The sequence below is a fragment of the Cupressus sempervirens genome, chromosome 1 (assembly GCF_028749045.1).
Source record: "Cupressus sempervirens isolate cs-2001-9-10 chromosome 1, ASM2874904v1, whole genome shotgun sequence".
Taxonomy (NCBI): Eukaryota; Viridiplantae; Streptophyta; class Pinopsida; order Cupressales; family Cupressaceae; genus Cupressus; species Cupressus sempervirens.
Genome location: NC_143118.1, coordinates 10,664,431 through 10,683,594, shown reverse-complemented (window position 1 = coordinate 10,683,594; position 19,164 = coordinate 10,664,431).

The following is a 19,164-nucleotide window of genomic DNA, read 5'->3' as shown; positions in this document are numbered from 1 at the left end:
AATTAATTTATTTATTTTTATGCCATTAAATCCCTTTATCTTAATTAAAAATATTTAATTAAGGAATCCCTCCCAAAAATGTTTAAATCTTATTTAAACATTATTTCCTTATTTATTAATTATTTAATTAATAAATTGACCAAAAAACCCAAAATAAATAAAAAATTTATTTTTTGCCCAAAACTTGGCCAATTTCCTTAAGACCACTAACCTCTTCCAAAATCTTCTAATCCTTCTTTAATTTTAATTAAAGGCAAATCCCATCATTTCCTACCCCTAATCCCAACTCAAAATATTTAATTAAGATTAAATATTAATCTTCATGTTTATTAAAAAAAATTTAATAAATATCTCCTCAACCCAAACCCTTGAAATAAATAAAACTTTATTTATTTCCTAAAAATCTAATTTATCCTCACCCTAAGAAGTTCTAGACTCTTCTAGAAAGTCTTCATCCTCATCCTAGGAAATTCTAGACTATTCTAGAAAGTCTTTATTCTCATCCAAAGTCTAGACTCTTCTAGAAGATGTCTTTAAAACTAATCCTAATCCCCTCCTAACCTTGTCACATTCCCTAAACATGAGTTAAAACTTCCTAACCCAAGCCAAAGTTAACAAATATCTCCTCCTTCACCCACCCTCATTAAATGCCATCCACTTGCCTATCCCTAAGCTAATCCTAAACCATCCTAATCCATCCTCTAATCATTTGCACAAGCCTAAACAAGCTTAAAACCTTCCTAATCAAGTCCAAGTCGAAATTTCTCTCATCACCCTCAAAATATCTCAACCATAAAACTTTATAAAGTCCACTAGGTCATAAATGACTCTTACAAGCCCTTTTATTGCTCTTACAAGTCATTATGAGGGTCTTTATGAAAATTTTATCCCTTGAGCCTCCTTTGTTGACTCATCCTTCCCCTTTCCTCCATCCTCTCACCATGTGACATGTGTCACTCCTTGATTGGTTGTAAGGAAGCACAATCCATGTGCTCTCCTCTCATGCAATCTAAGCCCTCCATGAGCTTTTTCCCATCCTTGCATCTTAGCCCTCAATCCCTCAAGCCTCTTGCCTATAAATTGGATCCTTCCCCTTTGCAAAATAACACAATCCATGAAGTAAAGTCATAATGCCATTTTGAGAAGCCATTTTACTTCAAAACCATACACTCACACCCAAATTCCAACTCCATTTGAAGCCCTTTTTGAAGCATAAGCTTGAGCATACATCTTATCTATTTAGACAAAGCTACTCAACAAGAGAGCTTCTTATTGAGAGAGTCCATTAATGGCTCATATTCTCAATTGAGAGCTCATCTTAGTCTATCTTGAAGTTTGTGAATTTTGTTTAGTTTGTAGAAGCTTTATTTAAATTTGGTTTCTATTAGCATACTAACATTGCTCATATACATTTTGGCACGCCCGGTGGGACCCCGCATGAGTCATCTTCATTAGCTTTTTTAGTCAAGTTTTGTATGTTATTTGCTGATTTTGGCTAATTTTTCTTGTTTTTGTGATTGGTAGGATTGTATAAATTGGTTTTGTAGGTCCACATGAGCATGAAGAAGACAAAGGAACTCATAATCTATCTTATAGTGTTTGCAGATTTTTCAAGCTTATAGGTGGACAAAGAACTTGAAATTCTTCTTCCTCTTCTTGTCTATATTCTTCTTATTCCATATACTTCTTCTTCTTCTTCTTGTGGGATATCTTGGCCATTTTTTTTTAAGGAAGCAAAATCATACACACTTCTTTTTAGTGCTTAAAATGAACCCCCAAATCATACTTAAATCCATTGAAAAATTAAAAATTTGCAAAAAAGAAAAAATCTTTTAACAAGTGAAACTAAACCAATCTAATCATTTGCATCCTTGCAACATCAAGATTTTAGATGCATTCATGCAAAATTAGGAACACTTCATTTTTGGGAATTTAAAAAGAACTTCAAGTTTCCATTTCAAAAGGTTCAAAATCAACACTAAGTGCACACTAAAGTTCTTTTAAAAAATCTCATGAAAACTAAGAGTCCTAAATGGTTGCCAAAAAATTTTCCTAAAAGCTTTGTTATTTGTTCCAAACAAATGTCTTATTGCAAAATCTTGAATGTTTCTTAGGTTTTTCATGCATCAAAACAATCTAGGAATATCATTTTTGGGCTTAAAACATGCAAACTAGAACACAAAATCTTGAATGAAAACCAAAGTCCAAAGAGTCATTTTCACTTTTGAGTCCAAAAAAATCTTGAATGATCTAAGGTTAAAAAAAAGCACTTCAAAGTTCTTAAAACAACACACAAAATCTCAATCTTGAATGGTCAAAAGAAAACGCTTGAATGTTTAACCACTTGTCTTTGAATGCATGTTGCTAAAATCACTCTTGAATGCCATGGATTAAAATCAAATTTTCCTTGAATGCATGATTAAAACAACAAATCCAATCTTGAATTCTAAGGATCAATTAACCATTGCAATATCAAACACTTCATTTGGAGCTTCTAAAAATTGAACAAAACAAATCTCTTTTCCACATGCAATCTAGGTAAAGTTTGATTTTTGGACATTTAAGAAACCTTGTTAAGTTAAAATAAAAATTTGCAAAAATCAATTTGAGTAGTTCCTTGGACTCACCTCTTTTCTAATCACCCATCAAATATTAACCATTGGTTGCAATCTCAGCGCCATTTATGGGGATGGGTCTACTTGAAAAAGGTGTTAAATGTTTCACAATCTAACTCACTCACTTGGTCTTTGAATGTTTGCTTTAACTTTATCAAAATTCTTAAATGATCAAAACTCTAGATTAAATCGATCACACTTCAAGTTTGGGCACTAAAATTGAACAACAACTGACGTGGAGAGCCTTCGGGCGCGCGCTTGAAATCGAATCTCACACACTTTTGTTTTGGGCTTAAAACAAACTCACACTCAATCTTGAATGCCTTAAACAAAATTAATCGATACTTGACGTGGAGGGCCTCTGGGCATGCGAGTTTGATTTTGTTGACCCTAACTCTTCTTATTGTTTGCATTCTTCGATCGATTTACTTTTGTTGGCGCTTCAAGTTGGAATAAACATTGTATCTTAAACATGAGTGCTTGCAAAGTCTAGATCAGAAAACTTAAGCGTCAGTTGGTAAAAGAACAACCGTGTTTTTTAGCCCAAGGTCATCCAAGTCTTCTCTCCCCTTGTCATCTTTTGAGGCCATCTTGGGTGCATAAGATTAGGATCCAAAACCTTGTTTCTTTTTAGGAGGCCTACTTGGGGATTTCATCACCCCTTGGATGACCTCAACTCCAGTGTTCTGGCGGAGTATAAGAATCGGAAGGTGAATCAAAAGACACCTCTCTTGGGATCAAGATTTTGTCACTTGGGCTAAGCCTTAAGGAACTTTATACCCTTGAGAAGTGAAAGAGGAGAAGTGGGTTATCGCTCCTCTCGGCTGTGTGACATCTTTTTGATATCATCTACGGATTTGGGCCTCACGTACCTTGGGTATATCGAGGACTCCTTAGCTAAACCAACTGTCAGCCTTGTAGACAACTATCTAGGATGTTAATGTGTTTGAGGTGAATAATTGAAACATTTGTAGAACATACACACTCCTTGGCGCAAGTGTCACTTTTTGAGAATCAAAAACTTCTATCTGGTTGTTTCTATCTATTGCTTGATCTTTTATTTGTTGAATGAATGTTTGCCAAACTTGGTCAATCCTAGCTTAGGGCATACTTAGCGTAGTCACTGCCTATTCCAGAAGTTGAACGAGTTGAAGCAAAACAACTAAGATCTCTCAAAGCCAAGCAGATTCAGGAATTGATGTCAGAGCAACCCAAACCCAAACAGAAGTTCCACAAAGTTAAACTCAAACCATCTCTAGCATACCAAGAACTTTCAGCCAAGAGAAAAGAAATAACACCAAGCCCACGAATTGCCAAACTCCACAAAGTAGAGGACAAAGCTACCAACAAAGAACTTCAAGAGGCCTGGTTAGAGCGCACCATCAAATTTAGCCAAAATCCAAGAGTTAATCTTGCTTATGCCTTACCAACAAGGCATGATTTCTATGATTAGACCCCCTTGTTTCTCCACATCCTCTTGGATAAGCTTCACTTTAGAGTCATCTTTGTAGAAAAGCCAGCCATCTTAGGTTATCCCCTTAAGCATTATTAGCTCATCCATCTCATTTAGAATCAAACCATCTAGCCAGGAATCCAAAATTTGCACATCTAAGCTTTCAAAATTGTTGTCACTTTTGCCAAAAGTTTGCCACTCCTAAAATCTTCCAAATCCATCAATCTCACCAAGGTTGTCCCTTTGACAGAGCTTTGTCTAGGGTAATCCAGCTTTCTCACTTGTTATCCCTCATCACCTTGAGCTAAAGGTTGGGATCCACAAGTGGTCAATCTCGTGTTCTTCCTAAAGGATCATCAGTCTATCCTTAAGTTGACACAATCACCACCAAGCTTGCACATAGGAAAGCAGACCTTTCGTGCTTTGGAAACATATCTTTGAAGTTAGAATCTCCAACTCAATCCTCCTTAGGTTTTTTCATATAGCTTTGCCTTAACCTAGGAAATCATTTGCATAGAGAAGCCTTCCCCCTTTTGCATCCATCAGCATTATTGCATCTCATCCCTAGGAGCATTTTTCATGCCACCCGTCACTCGCTTAGCCAAGAAGAAAGAAACAATGGAGCCCTATCATTTGGATCAAACAACCTCACCCCCCTTGAGTACTCAGCCATCCTTTAGCCCAGAGAAAGCTATGCCATCATGTACTGACATTGAAGCTTTCATGAACCAACCAGGAAATGCAGTATTGGTAAATGCCATTATAGACAAGAACAAAGAGACAATCATGGCTAATTTTCGAAGGGAAAATGTAGGAACCTTTGACTTTGGAAGACCCCCTCTATTATCAGATCCATCTCACCCATTGTTTGGGCAGCTACCACCACCCATAGGCTCTTATGATCCAAACTATCCTCAATATATGCCAAAAGAAGAGCCTCCAGCCAATCCATATGATCCAACAGACCCAAACATACCATCATCCACCCAAGTTGAAATCTCCATGCCGCAAGCCAACCCAGCCACCACCACTCCATCCTTAGTTCATACCTCTCCGCTCCAAACCCCCTTTACCCAAAACAGTTCACCGTTCACCCCTTCACTATTGCTGCTGTTGCTCCCCAACTCAGCCTTCCAAATCCACCCATCTCCCAAATCAGTGCTAGCATCTTTGGCCAACCTCAGCAATATACAACAGCGATGCCACCCATGGGGCCAAGTAATCAACCTTTCATCACCCCCAGCTTGTTCACTATAGCCCAAAGCACAATCCCATTATTTCCATTAGGTCTTGGGAGCTCAATACCATTAGCCACAAATCTACAAGCTACTACCCTCACTCCAAAAAGCTATCAAATCCCACAAGCTACTACCAATTTTCTACCAAGCTCCCAAGTGACCCCAGCCCCTGCCACCACTCTACCAAGCTTCCAAATCCAACCACAAAGCTATCAAACCCCATCAGTTCCATTCCCAAGCTTTCAATTCCCACCACCTCCACCACCAACTAATCCATTACCTCCAATTACCAACTACTTTTCAATGCCACTTCTAGGAGGTAATCCACCACCCCAGCCAACCACCAATTATTTGCAGATACCATCCCAAATGGGGGCACAACCCACATATATTGGTCAAACCCCACAAGCCCCACTATCCTTTCCCCAAGCCTCACAACCATCTTATACCTTACCTCCACAAAGCAATCCAGTTATCCCACAACCAGCTTATGTTCCTCAATCCCAACCTCAAATCCCATATCAACAGCAAGCCTCGCAACACATGCAGCAATATGCACCACCTCCCCCTCAGTAACCTATCATCCACCATGCAGCTGCCCAAACAATGTATAATCCCTATCAGCAAATCCCTCACAGCCATCCATATTCAGTGGCCCCATCCAGCACATACCTACCTCAAGGAACTCCTACATTGGGGGCACCCCAGCCATCACCTATCAATTCAGAATGGGAGCAAATGAAGATAGCTCTGAAAGCCATCCAAGAAGGGAATGATCCGAAGACATTCAAGTTTGAGAATGTGTGTCCTTACCCATTTGACAGAGCCATTACCATGACACCATTTCCCGAACACTTTGAGGTACCCAAATTTGACAAATTCAGAGGAAAAGGAGACCCTGTCACACATATCAAAGAATTTTACATGCACTGCCAGGACGTAGCATACAATGATGTCTTCCTCTTGCGCCTTTTTCCCAAAAGCTTGGCTGGACCAGCTCTTGAATGGTTTTATAGAATCCCATATGGCACAATTAAAAACTTTGCTGAATTATCTGAGGCATTCGTAGCCCAATATGCCCATCTTGTTGAAACAGAGCTATCAATAGTTGACCTTGTCCACACTAAGCAAAAAGGTGGAGAAAGCCTTGCTGAATACCTGCAAAGATGGCAAACCCTTACCACCTGCATATCTTGCACCTTGCCAGAGCGCCATGTGGTGAAAATGTTTATTGATAATGCCCATCCTAGCTTGGCTCACCACATGACCATGAACTATTTGCAGACCTACAAAGATATCAAAGAGAAAGGAATGATCCTTGAGAAAGGACTCATTAAAGATGGTGTGGTCAAGATTTAGAAGGAAGCCAACCAAAATCAATCACATTCCAATGACAAGTCTAGGTATTGGAACAAAAACAAGCATGTTGCAACAGATGGCATCACTGACACCAGACATGTGAATATTGTTGGTCCTTCTCAAAACCTGTCCAACACACCATATCAACCAAACAATCAACAAGCTATCAATTACCAATAGCATAATCACCAAAGCTATCAAAACCACAATCCAAGACCCAACTTTCAAGGGTCTAGAAATCAAGCTAATGCCATCAATGTAGCTGCAGGACAAAAGCCTAGATTCCAACCTACACCTAGAAACTATACACCCCTTGGTGAGCCATTGGATGTCATTTTTGAGAAATTAGTCAAGGAAAACCTCATCAAATTTCCTCCTACCCAGCAAATTGACCCAAGCCAATCCAAAGCTGCATGGTACAAAGATAATGAGTACTGCAAATTTCATAGGGTAAAAGGTCACACTACCCTCAGATGCATGAAACTAAAAGACTATGTGCAAGACCTCATTGATCGGAAGGAAATCACTGTTGGTGCCCAAACCTCTCCCAATGCAGGCTTACAGATCTATCAAAATGCTTTTCCTCCACACCACAACCAAAATCTTGGAAAAGCACCTATCCAAACCAACAACAACACCAACAACCGTCAGCCAAACCAATAGCATGGGAAGAACAATGACCACACTTCATCCTATATAGACTATGGTAGCCTTATAGGTTGTATATCTGAGAAAGAGCCTTCTGTCAATGTTATCAATATCCAAGGACCAAACAATGAGTGTGCAGTCACCACTCGAAGAGCGCGATTTAACATCGCAGGCCCACCCATTCCACCAGCACCATCAGCTCCATCAAAAAGCCAGTACAATATCTTGGAACACCTTGGGAACATGCCAGCCCAAATCTCCATTTTAGACCTTCTTCGCACTAGTCCTGTGTACAAGAACATCCTTGACAGTACTCTCATAGAATCCCGTGTCCCTTCTAATATCAATGCTACTGATTTTCGTAATCTTGTTGGACACCTCTCATCCTCATGTGCCCTATCGTTCAAACCCACCGACATACCCGTGGTCGAGCCAGATCACACCCTTCCGCTTCGCATAGCCATCATGGTATCCAACTTCGCTGTGAAAAGAGTAATAATAGATAATGGATCAGCCTTGAATATTTGCACCCTAAAATTCATAAAACAAGCTGGGTATACTGAGGCAGATATCATCAGTGAGGTTATCACCATCAAAGCTTATGACAACTTGGAAAGAACCACAGAAGGAACTATTTTGCTACCAATCAAGGTTGGGCCAGTCATCCAAGAGACACTCTGCCATGTTATTGATCTAAACCTACCATTTAACATCCTCCTTGGTCGCCCATGGATTCATGCCATGAAAGCCGTTCCATCCACTTACCATCAGTGCGTCAAATTTCCGCATCAAGGCACTGAGGTAACCATCCATGCCGATCCAGAACCTATATTTGAACAACTATAGATGATTTGGGGAAATAAATCAACATATATTGAAATCTATAAATTTATTAACCATTCATTATATGTACAGAAGTAAATAATAGAAATATAACATTCTACATACAAGAATAGTAAGATTTTTTAATGAAAAATATTCTATGTGGGAAAAACCACATCTCTCACTATATGAACACTAGCTACACAATTTTAGGCTCTATACCAAGGAATCTCATTGATCTTGACTTTTATGCTAACATGTGCAACCTTAGGGAAAGATGCAATAGACTTGTAGACTAAACATTGCTTCTTCAAGCTAAGATATAACAAATTTTTTGAAATGATAAGTGTAATTCATTGTTGTAAACATATGAACTAACTTCACTAATACTCATTTAGAATTTTGGACCATCATACACCATAAAAAAGAAAACCTTATTCAATTAGGATTCAACAATGAATATATGTATTTTCAACCCTTGCTAAAGAGATAGTAATATTTAATTATTTATTTATTTTTTATTATATACAAGATACTACTAATGCTTGTATATTTATATTTGATATAATTTTATAGCCCAAATATTTTCCTGTGAAGAAAGTCCACGCCTAACAATATGAACCCAGAAAGAATAAGGTGAAAATTGCTAGATTGTAGTCTCAATTCAAAAGAAAAGGTGATGAAAAATGTTATTATCCTTTCCAAAAATGCAAGGGCTTAAAGAAATGAAGAATTTTAATCACAACAACTCGGGGACATTGTAGGCAACATGATCACATTTAAGGGGGAAAGGATTTTCATCCTTTGGTGAATGTAGATTTCAAACTAGTGGAACATGGAGGTGCAAATATCGAAGTAGAAGGTAATGCTCACATGGAAGAAGATGATCCTAAGGTAGATAACACAATTAAAGATGTTGGTATTGGTGCAGCTGATAATATGCCAAAGAACAGGATTGAAGAAGATGTTACTGGCGCAACTAATGAAGATGATGAAGATGATGATAGTAGCGCATCTAATGGTGATGATGAAAAGAACCTCGATATACATGTAATTGAAAAGGCACACAAGCCCCTATACCAAGGCTCCCAAACAATGCTTATCTGTGTTGTATTGTTTCTGGTAAACTTTAAGGTTATGAATGGTTTATACAATGTAGCAATGTCACGTATGCTTTTTGTCATCTTCTATATTAGCATATCATTAATGTTCTATTAACATTTTTTTTCCATAGGTTGATAGGTGAGTGTTTGTTACCACCATCAAACATTCTACCTCACTCTTATTGAGAATTATTGACCATTATGAAAGATATTGGAATGGATTATCAAACAATACATGAATTTCCCAATGATCATATTATATAACATAAACAACATGAATTTGCAACACAATGTCCTGATTGTCACATTAGTAGATATCGGTTAGATCAAATAACCAAAAAGGTGTCTTGCAAGATTCTTTGGTACATTTAAATTATTCCATGTCTACAACGATTATTTAGGTGCACTAGCTTGGCACAATCTATGGATTACCCTGCATGCAATAGAAGTCAAGATGATATTATGCGAATCTCTGTGAATGGTTTTGCATTTAAGGACTTAGAAGATAGGTGGCTAGTATTTAAAGAAGAACCTCATAATCTGGAGCTTTCATTCGCAGTAGATGATGTTAATCCATTTGGAGAGATGAGATATGTTTACTCGGTCTGGCTACTTTTTGTTATTAACAATTACATTCCTCCTTGGATGTCCATAAAATGGGAGCACATAATGTTGGTAATGATTGTACTAGATATTTTTCCATTTAATAGTCATGTAAATTAATTTATAAACACAATATCAAAATGGCCATAATAATTATATTTTGTTTACGCTCATTCAACTAGGTAATTACAAAGTGAAAGATATGAATGTATATATTGAGCCCTTGATTGATGAGGAGTTATGGAATGGGGTCACTATGTATGACATCTCTATACCAATTGGTGAAAGACAATTTCAATTATGTGCAATGCTTATATGATACATGATGCACTTGGACTAACACATGTTTGTGGTATGTAAAACTATTAATGCATATTTTTGGTATGTAATATTGCTAACACATTTTTCGTTCTATGTTTAAGTTGCATGTGATAATTGTAAATATGAATCTTCTAGTACACATGTCATCTAATTATACATGATCTTGTAGGTCTTCAAACAAAAGGAGCATTTGCATGTCCAATTTGTGGTCCAAAGGTGAAATCTTGTCATTCAAAAAGTTTAGGAAAGCAGGTATTCAATGAGCATAGACAATTTCTCCACAAAAAACATAAGTATCAAATTACTAAAAACATCTTTTCAATGGGAAAGAAGAGACAACATCAAAGCCACAAAGAATGATGCCTCACATTTGGAATTTGGAAAACAATAGAATGAATTGTCGAGGTAATGTCATTCCATCTGATGTAGGTTTTTGTATGAAATTAAAATTTGGATATTATCTTTTATTTAGTAATGATGTAATTGATGTTTGTGAAGGTCATCAAGGCATTGATGAGAAAATTCCAAAAGGACTTAAAAGCTATCCTAGACAATTTACTAGATTTTTGTACTACAAGCACCTCCCAACTGTGCATTTGTTTGATATTATACGTATTGGTAAGAATGTAACCGAGACACTATGGAAAATATTGGATGGAAGGAATGGCAAAGGAAAATAGGTCACAATTTGTAATGACATTGATGAATCTAATCATGCATTGAAGTTTTTCCTTCAATCAAATAGCAATAGAAACTAGATTAATATGAGTGTCATTCGTTGGTTATTAACGCAACAGCAAACTGATGTCATATTTGAAGCCATAAAAAAAACTAAATTTCCCACAGGATTTTTTGCAAACATAAGCAGTCTCATATCAAAGAAAGGTGATTTTGGGTTAGTGTTGAAAATGCATGATTGGCATACCTTCATCAAGGTAAGTCATGTTCTTCTCTATTTACAATAAATTTGTAAAACATCATGTACTTTTCATTATTTTATTTTATAATATATTGAAAAGATCATTTTATTATTATTGCAATACATTCTACCTCTATCTCTCCCACACAACTTCAACAACATGAGTGTCAAACGAGTTATATATGATCTTGGGAAATACATGAAGTTAGAAGTGTTATTTGTTAGATTTGTTGTATAAATATTATTTTTGTGTCTTTCTCTTCTTTCTTTGTAATTTTTTGTATAATTTTGTTTAGAGTCTCATTAATACATTTTTGCATGATGAATATCTTCTAGCTGATTTTCATCTAAATAAATTGATAAAAAAGACATTAAGCAATGGAAGAGAAAAATTCTTTAGTTTTTGTGTGAGATGCAAAGGTGTCTACTTTGAACATTTTTCAATGCACAAGAACACTACCTCATACATCTAGTTGAGGAGATTGAATTGGGTGGACCTATACAAACTAGGCCAATGTGGATGGTTGAGAGGCACTTGAAATTTTTGAAGGGCTTGGTTCAACAAAGAGCATGTCCTGTGGGTTCCATGGTCGAGGGATATATGTTATACCAGACCATTATGTACATTAGTGAATATCTTTCCAAGTTTGCATCAAAGATTCATGTAGATCACATTTTGGATCCCAACTCCATTAACATATTCAAAGGGGAGTACTTGATGGAGAAAGGTAGATTGAGAAAAGTGAGAGGTAATTATAAGATGTTATTGTAGTTAATTAATTCTTATCCATCATCAATATAAGTTGTTTCTAACTGGTCTATTTATTTTATACAGTTCCATGTGAATGGGATGCACTTCATTTGTATATTGCAAACAATTTTAATTGGATGATGGTATGGATTGAACAATCTCAAACAAATGGTCACTTATCAACATAGGAAGGTGTTGCTTTGTTGGTTAAAGAAGCTCATCATAATGGAGATTGTAATGTTAAGCCAATGATAATTGATCCAGAAAATGGTTTAAGAGGTGGTAAGGCACATGTATGTTAATCTATCATGACCCATTTGTTTAATATCAACTCACATATGGATGCATAATTTTTACATGTTTTAAAAATAACAGGTCAAGCACCACAAAGCTATGTACTACAATGGCCATAAATTTCACATTAAAAAGGTGGATGACAGTAAGAGAACTTGTGATGCTAGGATAACTGCAGTCTTTGAGGTCACCAATGTTTCATATAGAAATGAGATTCATCCTCAACAATCTAAAAATAGATACTATGGCATTTTGGATGATATAATTGAGTGCGACTTTAATTCCTTCAAACTAGTTTTGTTCATTGTCAAATGTTACAGGCTAGAACTAAATCAAAATTATCCTAATAGAATTATTATTGAACATGATAATGGATTTACAATGATTAATACAAGGTCATTTGAGCCAGTTGGAAATGAGCTCTATGTTCTTTAAAGCCAATGTAAGCAAGTGCTTTACTTTGGTATTCCACATAAATTGAGTTGATCATTTGTCATTAGACACAATCTAAGAGGAAGACCAGCAAAGTATAATGTGATTGAAGATGAAGATACTGAAAAAGTGAAAGACGAAGTAGATGATGATGATGGAAAAGATGATGATGATGATGATGATGATGTTGATGTTGATGGCAATGACGATGACGATAATGATGATGATGATCATAGTGACAATCATGATGATGACGATGGTCATTGTGATGATTTGGATGATGACGGTGATAATGGTGATGTTCATGATGATGAGATGGATGAAGAAGATGGTCAATGGAAATGTATTAGGTGTTGATTAGGTTTAAATATTTGTTATGATGCTCAATTCTTAGTGTTGATTACTAATAATATGTATTTTGTAGAGGTAATGAATTAAAAAGTACACAATGATTATGATGCATGCATATTTTTCATTTTATGTTATATGTAATTTGTAGCATAAGTATCATGTAATTTGTAACTAACTTAATAAAAATGATTTACATATGCAGGAAAATATACCCCTTTGACGAGGATCATGCACAATGACATGGATCGAGAGGTATAAGTTTATTACATGCTTCATTTCTCTTTACCTTCAACATTAAATTTAGGCAAACATCATCAATATTAGCCTCATTTTATAGCATAATATTTTGCTCCTTCAACTATATCTCTCATTTTATGGGCTACAAGTACCACCAAATATGTATCTGTCAGATTTGTCTTCCTCGAGTGAGGGAAATACAGGAATAGAAGAGGATAGTGAGACATGTAGTAGGTATATGAAAGAGAGACAAACTAGAGGTCAAAATATTAGAAGATAATTTAATAAACACATGCAATTTTTCCTTCCTTAAGGGGGGTCATGTTCTTATAATGATGATACAAAGGGCAACATCAAGGTTCTCTTGAGGTACACACATCTTCAGAAAGAATGGGTACCCAAGGAATTACCTCCAATTAACACTGATTTTTGTGTTAATGAGAGGATATATCACATAACTCCATCATCATTACAAGTTTTAGGCCTATTTTACATAGATGACATAAAGGTTAGTTATAACAGAGTTTTTGAATTGATGGAGTATGTAAGACCTTGTTACAATTACAATAATTGGATGTGAATAATTCAATATAAAAAAGTGTGCGTAGGTATGCAATGTCAGCAAATTATCTACAATGGAAAGAAATGATCAAAGTAAAACATTTGTTGTGTATATTGATGGAAGGCCAAAAATGACAAGGGACATTGAACTTTTAATAAATAGTATGTGTCCTGGGTCAACTAATAAGCGACCCAATTTCATTTTCAAGGCACGTGACAGAAATCATGTTTTTTAATGTGCAATAAAATCAATAAGTTCAAGGGAAGAGCAAGTAATAGATTACAATTCTAATCACATAGATACAAAGAAAGTTACTATCATGGGACTTGTAAGTACTATATGTGTAATATTTAAACTAATTACTTCCAATTAGAACTCCAATATACAATATACCATTTTATTAATAAGTTTTTTTGCTAAGTTGACTATTCCTTTCAATATGTCAATGTTTTTATATATTCTTTGTCACAAGGTGACATGGCCGATCCATCAAATAATAGAGGCAAGGATGTTGCTCCTACTCCTCCAGCACAAGTAAACCTTTTGTATAAAAATTTATGTAATTGCAATTTTACAAAATGTCATATTATTATATTATTTTCATTAAGGTTCTAGAAAGTTTTGATTGTTTTACCGATGTTTTTGTTACAATTTGATGCTTGGGGAAAGGTAAAAAAACATATTACACAAGAGTAATTAGTTGTTGATATGGCATCCATAGTATTATGTGATGATGACATCACATACCAGAGACCCTATAAGCATGTGTAAAAAGAGCCTCAAAAGCATCAATCTAAAAATTCTTGCACTTGTAAGGATCCAAATCCAACTGAAGTGAAAGAGGCAACAAGAAATGAATTGTATTGAAGAGCACTTTGTCTGGAAATAAGCAACAATGACTCTTTTGCTAGGACAATAGTTCAATAAAGCTTTATATTTTATACTAATTTATGGATCATGAACCAAACTATGTATGTGTTATTACAAAAAAAATTGAGAGCTTACCAAGTTGTTCCACCTGACGAGGGTACCAGTGTATCTCCTAGAGGCATGTGATTTCAATTTTCAATCATTAGAAGGGACATTATTTTCTTCATGATTATTATTGGTAGTTTTATATCACTATTATCAAGTTTTTTTTTTTTTTTTTTTTTTTGTGTGTGTGTGCGCATATGATTATTTTTCAAGTCTTGATGATGTGCATAAACCTCCTTCCATGTGTAGACACCTAAAAATCTTTTAAAAAATAAAGTATTTTTATTTTTTGAAAAAATCCCTGATGACATCATCATTAATTAATTAATTAATTAATTAATTTTTATGCCATTAAATCCCTTTATCTTAATTAAAAATATTTAATTAAGGAATCCCTCCCAAAAATGTTTAAATCTTATTTAAACATTATTTTCTTATTTATTAATTATTTAATTAATAAATTGACCAAAAATCCTAAAATAAATAAAAAAATTATTTTTTGCCCAAAACTTGGCCAATTTCCTTATGACCACTAACCTCTTCCAAAATCTTCTAATCCTTCTTTAATTTTAATTAAAGGCTAATCCCATCATTTCCTACCCCTAATCCCAACTCAAAATATTTAATTGAGATTAAATATTAATCCTCATGTTTATTAAAAAAGTTTTAATAAATATCTCCTCAACCCAAACCCTTGAAATAAATAAAACTTTATTTATTTCATAAAATCTTATCCTAGGAAGTTCTAGACTCTTCTAAAAAGTCTTCATCCTCATCCAAAGCCTAGACTCTTCTAGAAGATGTCTTTAACCCTAATCCTAATCCCCTCCTAACCTTGTCACATTCCCTAAACATGGGTTAAGACTTGCTAACTCAAGCCAAAGTTAACAAATATCTCCTCCTTCACCCACCCTCATTAATTGCAATCCACTTGCCATCCACTTGCCTAGTCCTAAGCCATCTCTAACCCTTCCTCTAATCATTTTTACAACCCTAAGCAAGCTTAAAACCCTCCTAAACCCTCAAATTCGAATTTCATGGTATCTCTCACAAATATCTTCAACCACAAAACTTTATAAAGCCCACAAAGTCATAAATGTTCTTACAAAGCACTTATGAAGGGTCTTTATGATAATTTTATCCCTTGAGCCTCCCTTGTTGACTCATCCTTCCCCTTTCCTCCATCCTCTCACCATGTGACATGTGTCACTCCTTGATTGGTTGTAAGGAAGCACAATCCATGTGCTCTCCTCTCATGCAATCTAAGCCCTCCATGAGCTTTTTCCCATCCTTGCATCTTAGCCCTCAATCCCTCAAGCCTCTTGCCTATAAATTGGATCCTTCCCCTTTGCAAAATAACACAATCCATGAAGTAAAGTTATAATGCTATTTTGAGAGCCAAATCTATACTAAAGCCATCTATCCACACCAAAAATCCACAATCATCCATTGAAGCCTTTGGAAGCATATTGAGCATACATCCTATCCATTTAGATAAAGCCACTCAACAAGAGAGCTTCTCATTGAGAGAGCCCATTAATGGCTCATATTTTCAATTGAGAGCTCATCTTAGTCTATCTTGAAGTTTATGAATTTTGTTTAGTTTGTAGAAGCTTTATTTAAATTTGGTTTCTATTAGCATACTAACATTGCTCATATACATTTTGGCACGCCCGGTGGGACCCCACATGGGTCATCTTCATTAGCTTTTTTAGTCAAGTTTTGTATGTCATTTGCTAATTTTGCTTGTTTTTGTGATTGGTAGGATTGTATAAATTGGTTTTGTAGGTCCACATGAGCATGAAGAAGACAAAGGAATTCATAATCTATCTTATAGTGTTTGCAGATTTTTCAAGCTTATAGGTGGACAAAGAACTTGAAATTCTTCTTCCTCTTCTTGTCTATATTCTTCTTATTCCATCTACTTCTTCTTCTTCTTCTTGTGGGAGATCTTGGCCATTTTTTTTTTAAGGAAGCAAAATCATACACGCTTCTTTTTAGTGCCTAAAATGAACCCCCAAATCATACTTAAATCTATTGAAAAATTAAAAATTTGCAAAAAAGAAAAAATCTTTTAACAAGTGAAACTAAACCAATCTAATCATTTGCATCCTTGCAACATCAAGGTTTTAGATGCATTCATGCAAAATTAGGAACACTTCATTTTTGGGAATTTAAAAAAAACTTCAAGTTTCCATTTCAAAAGGTTCAAAATCAACACTAAGTGCACACTAAAGTTCTTTTAAAAAATATCATGAAAACTAAGAGTCCTAAATGGTTGCCAAAAATTGTCCTAAAAGCTTTGTTCCAAACAAATGTCTTATTGCAAAATCTTGAATGTTTCTTAAGTTTTTCATGCATCAAAACAATCTAGGAATATCATTTTTGGGCTTAAAATATGCAAACTAGAACACAAAATCTTGAATGAAAATCAAAGTTCAAAGAGACATTTTCACTTTTGAGTCCAAAACAATCTTGAATGATCTAAGGTTAAAACAAAGCACTTCAAAGTTCTTAAAACAACACACAAAATCTCAATCTTGAATGCTCAAAGGAAAAAACTTGAATGTTTAATCACTTGTCTTTGAATGCATGCTGCTAAAATCACTCTTGAGTGCCATGGATTAAAGTCAAAGTTTGTTTTTTTTATGAATGCATGATTAAAAACAACAAATCCAATCTTGAATGCCATAGATCAAATAATCATCTTTTGGAGCATAAAAAGAATCTACATTTTTGTAATCTTTTAAGTTATAAAAATAAATAAAAATGCTTTGAGTGAGTTTGTCGTTGGACTCACCCTCTTTAATCACCCATCAATTTAACCATTGTTTGCAATCTCAGTGCCATCTATGGGGATGGGTCCACCTAAGAGGGTGTTAAGTGCTCCACGCAAATAAAACTCCACTCACTTGGGTTTTTAGTGGTTTTTCTAAGTTAGAAAATTCCTTGAATGCGCATTAATCTCGCTCACACTTCATTTGGGCATAAAAATTGGACAAATCTTGACGTGGAGGGCCTCTGGGCATGCGCTTGAAATCGAATCTCACACACCTTTGTTTTGGGCTTAAAATAAACTCACACTCAATCTTGAATGCCTTAAATAAAAATCATCGATACTTGACGTGGAGGGCCTCCGGGCGCACGGGTTTACCTTCTTGTTGACCCTAACTCTTCTTCTTGTTCGCATTCTTCAATCAATTTTATTTTTGTCGACACTTCAAAGTTGGAATAAACATTGTATCTTAAACATGAGTGCTTGCAAAGTCTAGATCAGAAAACTTAAGCGTCAGTTGGTAAAAGAACAAGCGTGTTTTTTAGCCCAAGATCATCCAAGTCTTCTCTCCCCTTGTCGTCTTTCGAGGCCATCTTGGGTGCATAAGATTAGGATCCAAAATCTTGTCTTAGCTTTTTAGGAGGCCTGCTTGGGGATTTCATCACCCCTTGGGACGACCTCAACTCCAGCGTTCCGATGGAGTATAAAGATCAGGAGGTGAATCCAAAGACACCTCTCTTGGGATCAAAATTTTGTCACTCGGGCTAAGCCTCAAGGAACTTTATACCCTTGAGAAGTGAAAGAGGAGAAGTGGGTTACCGCTCCTCTCGGCTGTGTGACATCTTTTTGGTTTCATCTACGGATTTGGGCCTCACATACCTTGCATATATCAAGGACTCCCTAGCTATAACAAATTTCATCCTTGTAGAAAGCTTCCTAGGATGTTGGTGTGTTTGACGTGCTTGCTCAAAACTTTTGTCTGCTTATTTGTTCATAGCTTCTGAATGAATGTTTGCCAACTTTGGTCAAAATCCCAAAAAAGCAAAAATCTCCTAGCTCAAGGCATACTTAGCGTAGTCACTGCCTCATTAGAAAATCATCCAAGCTCCCTCGCTGCAACCAAATCTATCTAGTTCCTTGCTTTAGAACAATCCCAAATCCAAAGTCTCTCCAGATCATCCCCCCTAGCCAGCTAGCAACCCAATCCAAAATCACCCAAGCCTTTAAAGAGTTGTTGTCACTTTGCCAAAATTTGTTATCCAATCAATCTATCCTACCAATCAACCAATCTCACCAAGGTTATCCCTCTGACAGAGCATTGTCTAGGGTAATCTAGCTTTGTCACTTGCATCCCTCATCACCTTGAGCTAAAGGTTGGGATCCACAAGTGGTCAATCTCGTGTCATGCCCATAGGATCATTAGTCTATCCTCAAGTTGACACAACCACCACCAAATCTAGCGCATAGGAAAGCAAAACTCTCACTTTTTGAAAGTATGCCCTTGAAGTCTTCCATCCACAGGAAAGCCAAAAATCTCCAGCCAATCCTCCTCAGGTCTGTCATGCAACTTTGACTCTCCCTAGGAAATCTTTCATCAGCCAATCCAAAATCTGTGCTTAACCCAAATCCAACCATGAGCTTCCGTGTTCAACCATACGCAAGACCCCATCCCCATCAAACTCATCATCAAAGCATGAAGTACCAA